Source organism: Diadema antillarum, unplaced genomic scaffold (genome assembly GCF_040938485.1).
Source record: "Diadema antillarum isolate AM-2024a unplaced genomic scaffold, OU_Dant_1.0 seq00002122_RagTag, whole genome shotgun sequence".
NCBI lineage: Eukaryota > Metazoa > Echinodermata > Echinoidea > Diadematoida > Diadematidae > Diadema > Diadema antillarum.
Window position 1 is genome coordinate 301,450 of NW_027272762.1, and position 6,000 is coordinate 307,449.

General features: G+C 41.4%; 1 protein-coding gene across 3 annotated transcripts in view; it reads right to left on the reverse strand.

Annotated features, from left to right (window-relative positions):
- The window catches only part of LOC139713995 (uncharacterized), a 66,156-nt gene extending 62,459 nt beyond the window's left edge, over positions 1-3,697 (reverse strand). For 2 of the 3 annotated variants that reach the window (XM_071625715.1, XM_071625719.1), the window contains exon 1: positions 3,587-3,697. The gene's annotated coding sequence lies outside the window, so the exon portion shown is untranslated. The remainder of the gene's footprint in view (positions 1-3,586) is intronic. The other variant, XM_071625718.1, reaches the window with a different exon arrangement.
- Between the last annotated feature and the right edge of the window lie 2,303 nt (positions 3,698-6,000).

Genomic DNA, 6,000 nt, shown 5'->3' on the forward strand with positions numbered 1-6,000 from the left:
GGGGCGGGATCCGGGGAAAATCAAGATCACATTGTATTCCTGTTTGACAATGAAAGCGAGTTGAAGATTATCTTCAAATTTCCTTGACTTTTTCCGCATTTTCGTGGCGTCTGGTCATCCTATATATACCGACAACAAAACGATATAAATGATACTGGTGAAACTAATGCGACATAAATTTTACGCAAAATTAAGACCTTAGCTCATTCGGACCGATTCCCTTTCAACCCCACAAGTAGCATATACTGGAGTATGTCTTTTGGCACAGATTCAACAAAAACGACAAAAGTTAAGAACATAAAAACAACAACAAATGAACACCCCCCCCCCCCGCCATTTATTCTAAGCCGGAGTTTATGGAAATCAATCTAAATCTGAAAATAGTTATATAGTGTGACGCAAAGTTGATTATGTAGAGAATCCCTGAGATGGAATTTCAGCAAGAGCAAAGTAGGAAGTTACTGAATCAACGGGAATTTCTGATATGTGGATCACTCCCCGCCAGTTGATGGGAAAAGTAAAGCAAACGAAGAGATATTTTGCTGCTTTGACTGGAACGAGCACTTGAGCACTCCAGTCATTACACGCCTAGCAGCACGGAGAAGCGCAGGATAGGAATGACGAACCTGTTTCCATGGAAACAAAGCTGAACAGCTGAAGCGTGAAACGGTAATCAATCTTATTGATATCGATGCTCGAGAACAAACAAATCGTCCGTACGGGCAATTCTATAGGCCTGCGCCATTTTCGCGACAAGCGGAAAAGTTCAGCGGAAAGGATAACGTGCGAACGTGGCGTGCGGCGTACCCGAGGTCGAGCCAGCGAGGTGGGTACGTCGCTCTCCAGGTCGACTGTTTGCGAGAAAGAATCACACTGTACGCCAGAAGAACGGAACGACAAACAGAATTACGTCCACAAATACCCCTATGTGCAGACAACAGATGTTTGGTAGCAGAACAGGATGTTGAGGTGCGCCGCCACGCGCTGAGCAAGGACAAGAATCTGCGCACGCGCATATTGATAGTAAGCGGGAAGGTTACCGAGATGTCGGCGTCACATGTAATTGACAAGAAAGGAATGGCCATCGAGCTCTTCCGACCTTGATAAAAGAAGAAATAAAACAGCGAACAAACGCAGAGAAGGTGTTTGTATCTAACCCGTCCATGGAGAGTGCGCTCATAACGTATACATGTTTTATCTATTCATAGCTAATACAAAATAATACGAAAGAAATAAATCATGTCGACCAAAGCGATATAAATATGCTTCATTATATATACAAAATCAAACATACAAACAAACAAACCGGCCATTCAAAAGAGTGATGTTCGACTACGCCCTACGCTCCATGATATTGTGCTGTGCTGTTCAATGATAGTAATAACTTCCTACCCTTCGGAATCGCCAATGCAAGTCTTCTTCAATTACGATCCCGTCTGCAAACGTATGGTATAATCAAGCCCCCCCCCCCCCCCCCCAAAAAAAAAAAAAAAAAAAAAGACTAAAAAAAAAAATCGATCTTACATTAGAGAGATGTTTGTGGGTTCGGTTTTTATACGCTCCTGACTTCAAAATTACCATCGATTTACGTGAGAGATGCAGAAGCGTAAGTGTAACGATTCGTGAGGGCTTTAACCCTGAGTTCTACGCCCCCCCCCCCCACTTCATTTTAGCCCACCCTCATCTACACTATAAATGTAATAAACGAAGAGGAAATAAACGATCAACCACAACCTTGGTAGCTGCTACATAATAATATTGGAATACATCAACGCAACCCGAATATACTTTCGTCCTCAGTCAAATATTACGGCGTTTCGATGTCATAGGGGCTGACGATAAACTGTAGATCGCTTGCATAACCGTATTATAACTTACGATCATCATCATAGTATGTGTGTGTGCTTTTTTAAACTCTATGCAGTTTGTCTGTTCGTTTGTTGTTGTTGTTGTTGTTGTTTTTTTTTTTTCGCATGATTTATGATTCCGAAGCCATTTTAAAATTGAATTGTGCATGTGACACCCGTCTGGAGTTCGGATAATGACGTCATTCCGGCAAATTGCGGGAAGTGTGATTAATCCCCCCCCCCAAAAAAAAAAAAAAATAAATAAATAAATAAATAAATAAATAAAAAAAAATGTAAGAAGATTTAAAATCCGTTGTACTATACACGCACAGTCAGCGCGGATAGTGCAGGTAATCAAACGTAAATTGTGTGTCTTTTAATTTGGGGCATTTTTCAACTGAAGTAGGCAACATTTAATCATACTACGATATACGATAAATTGATAAAATTAGGAGCAATGAATTGATAGCAATTGTGGTGAAACAACAAGACCAGTTGTTTTTTTTTTTAAATCATAGCTCTTGCTGAAATATCACCAGTATTTCACTTTCGACGATGTCAATAAACATCTACTGTAGGCCTAATAATGCTCGTCGTGATGATTTCAGTGTCACAACTCGTAGTAGTAATGAGATCGTTACCACAGTAAATGTGACAGCATTAACAAGAAATCAAGGATTGGTAGAGCCAAATGATACCAAAGACTTGCAAGCGCTTATTGTTCACTAATAATCTACGTGATGAAAGATTCCAGACGCAGAACGATATGAAGAAAAATAAAACGAGCAAGGACGGCAACGAACGCAAGAAACTTCAACAACACAGAAACGACTCTTGTCACTCTTTTCTTTTTATGGGGGGGGGGGGGGCGAAGGGGAGTTGGATTTGTGTACTCATAAAGGAAAGCCGATCAAATAAATTCCACAGGACAATAAATAAAAAAAGAACATATAACAGGCAATTATGCATGCGCATGTGTGGAGGCAAATTCAATAGAAATGGGGCACAGTAATTGACGAGTTAAGAGTAAGGAGATTATCTATTTTCATGCAGTGGACAAGACAAATTACTCGAACATTGAAAAAAAAAACAATTACGGTAAAATTTGTGAATTAATGCGATGTAGCTGTACGATAGGGAGGTTCGGCAATTTCACCAGGTCAAAGGCTTACGTAAAGCTCTAACACTCCCAGCCATACCACGTGAAACGAACTCCACCTCCTACTCCCGAGCATCAAAGGTCGAGAGTTGCAATATCCTTCCCGGAAATAAATTTATCGAAACACCGGGTATGCATCGAAACTTAAAATACGCCTCTGATAATAAAAGCTGAACTACACAATGTACTGCAGACTCCAACGCCATTAAACCATGCACGCAATCACTGGCTTGGGTTTGTTTACGTGTCAACGACAAACAATACTAAGAACAACGGTATACAGCGGTACTGTTTCTTGGTTCCCTTGGATGATTGATTTATCAAATCTTGCCATAATGGAGGTTGAATGGCATCTGAACGTAGACTGTCGCCTAGCGAGCAGCCACGAGCTACGGCAAAACACGCTACCCCAACATCATCACGGATTTTTAGCGAAATATCAACGATATGTTCAAGTAAACATAAAAGCCCTTCAACGTGTTTCAAAAATAACGAAAAATATACCATTACCTAGGATATTAAGTGAACTTCACAACTATTTAAGCCAGACAGCACACAAATATGTCAAATAAGAGCTCACCAATTTAAAAGAAATTTCACTCCCCGAAGTCTCGCAATCTTTTTTTTCGCGATCGGCATGCGCTGTTCGGCAATATACGTTTCGTTCGCGGTCTGTATGATCCCGTGTGTAGCTTTATTGAACGCCGCATTTAGATCGCTTTACGTGCAACTAAACTAAGGCCGCCTATCGCGAACGTGTGTGACGTCACGCACAAAGGCGAGGGAGTGTGTGAGTGTTTCACTAGGATCCCATAGCGATTGGGTCGTGTGATTTTCTTTTTGTCCATGTGTGTGTGTATGTGTGTGTGTTTGGTTGTGTGTGTGCGTGTGTGTGTATTTCCTTTATCACGCGGCATACTCGATAATCGACTGCCTTACATAAACTGTTTTATCACGTACTTGCCCGCCGCACTCGAGCAGTATCGAATAAGAACTGCTTAGCATATAATGAAAAATGATAGGCCCACGTCCGATATGAATTTGCTGATAGATTGGTAGATATCGCCGACAAAGCGTGTGAGGATTTCGCAAACATAATACCACGCTGGCTTTCAGCGAGCTGCATGCTTGCCAGGGTGGCCACTTCATCATCTCTTGCTTGTTTTTGTTCCCCTTTTCACCTTTCTTCGGATAAACATCGAGGCAGAGTATAATGGAAAATCTTCGACTATATTGAGATAGCATTGCTACACACCTCTTAGCGAGTTTGTTTCTATCATGTAGATGGTAAATATCATTAAATATTTGAATCACAATTCTAGCGTTCGTTCACCATTTTTATCGACTAAAGAGGAAACCAGTAGTGATAAGAAATAAGGCATAAATAAAAGAAAATAGGCAGCAGGACAGGGAGGGGAAAAAGTAAGAAGAGGAGAGTATCCAATTAAAACCATCCAGCGATGAACGAACGGGCCTACCGATAATACAGCACATAATCCCCCTACTAACGCCAGACAGGGCTTTTCTGTCTAACCTATTCCTGGGCCGTGCCGACTGCACAACGCAAAGGAATTAAATGGCGAATGCTTTATCCGTTTACGATTATCGAGTTTTTAATTTCAAGGCACTGCGGCGATGGGTACAGAGGCAGGCGGCTTTTCCGCTCTGGGTCCGTGGAGCGTGGAGAGCTCTCCCGTGGGTGGGACGTCCGGCGGTCCGCTCAGTGTCTATGACGGTGTGTGACGCGGTCTGCCCCTCGTGCTCCCGGGGGTGGGGAGGCATGCGTCTTTTCGCACCGCGTCGGTCTGCGTAATTTGACGCTCTTGTATAAATACTCCCGCGGGCAGACTCGTGCTATTACTAGCTATTTTTCCCTTTCCTTCTTCTTTCTTTTCTTTCTTTTTTTTTCGGGTACTTTGTCGCTGGCGATCAGATTCTTTGCTGAATTATTACAATACTTAATCGAGTAGTAGCATGACGGTGTAACCAGGTGCGGTGTTCGCAAGGTAGAAACCACGCGTTGCAAAACTGAATCTAATACAATGTAATTACTTCAGCACAATCTTTTTATATTCCGCTGTGCCACTAAATGTCTTCATGTTACAGGATTTCTGATAATCTAGCTGAAGGGAAGGCATTTATCTGTCGTCAAGTGATACACTTTTATCACAGTATACACTCACGATGTCTTTTCCTATGGCCTCGCTTTTCACCAGTCGAATGAAAAAATCAAATCGTTAAAAAAAAATCAGTTATACAATAGTAAAAATAAGGATGAGATCTCGATATGCTGCTCACTACGATTATGGTGTTTGGAAACATGACTTTGAGAAGAAGTTCTGCTTTCAAAAACGTTGGCAAGGGAGATAAGAATCCTGCTTCATTGTTTACGAAATAGCGAGTGGACGTAGACATAATTATTATTTGTAGTTGGCATGATTTTGTTCTAACATCAATTCGTAAGTGAAACAAGTGTAACGCGTTTATCGTATGTTCATTACTTGAAAGGCCTAAGTTTATAAATTTTGAAAGATGTTGTGGAACTTCACGATGTTCACCCGCGCACACACCGAAAATAAGCCCGTAATGACCTCTATACGTAAGTCAAGAAAATAAGAATTAAATTGTCACGAGAAAACTATCTCGTTAGCAGTCGAATTACTTCGCTTTTCTGTATCATGTGCTTGTGTTCGTTTTGCTTTTGATGTGTTTTTGTTTTTGACAGCAATCGTGTCAGTGGAATGCCAAGCAATGTTTTCTTTGTCGATGAACTTTCATGTTCGCAAACAAGACGCTCTCAGTTTCGCCCGTTTTAGCTCCTGTGTAAGCCCCCGCGTAAAAGAAGAAAAGAAAATGGCTTCTTGGTATTCATGTAGGGCCTACTCGAAAAATAATTCCCGTGCTGTCCTATCTCGTTGAGTTTTTAAGCTTACATAAACTGCTCCACAGTCTCACTATCATGCAATCGTATCCAAGTCTTACAGGATTAAAGGG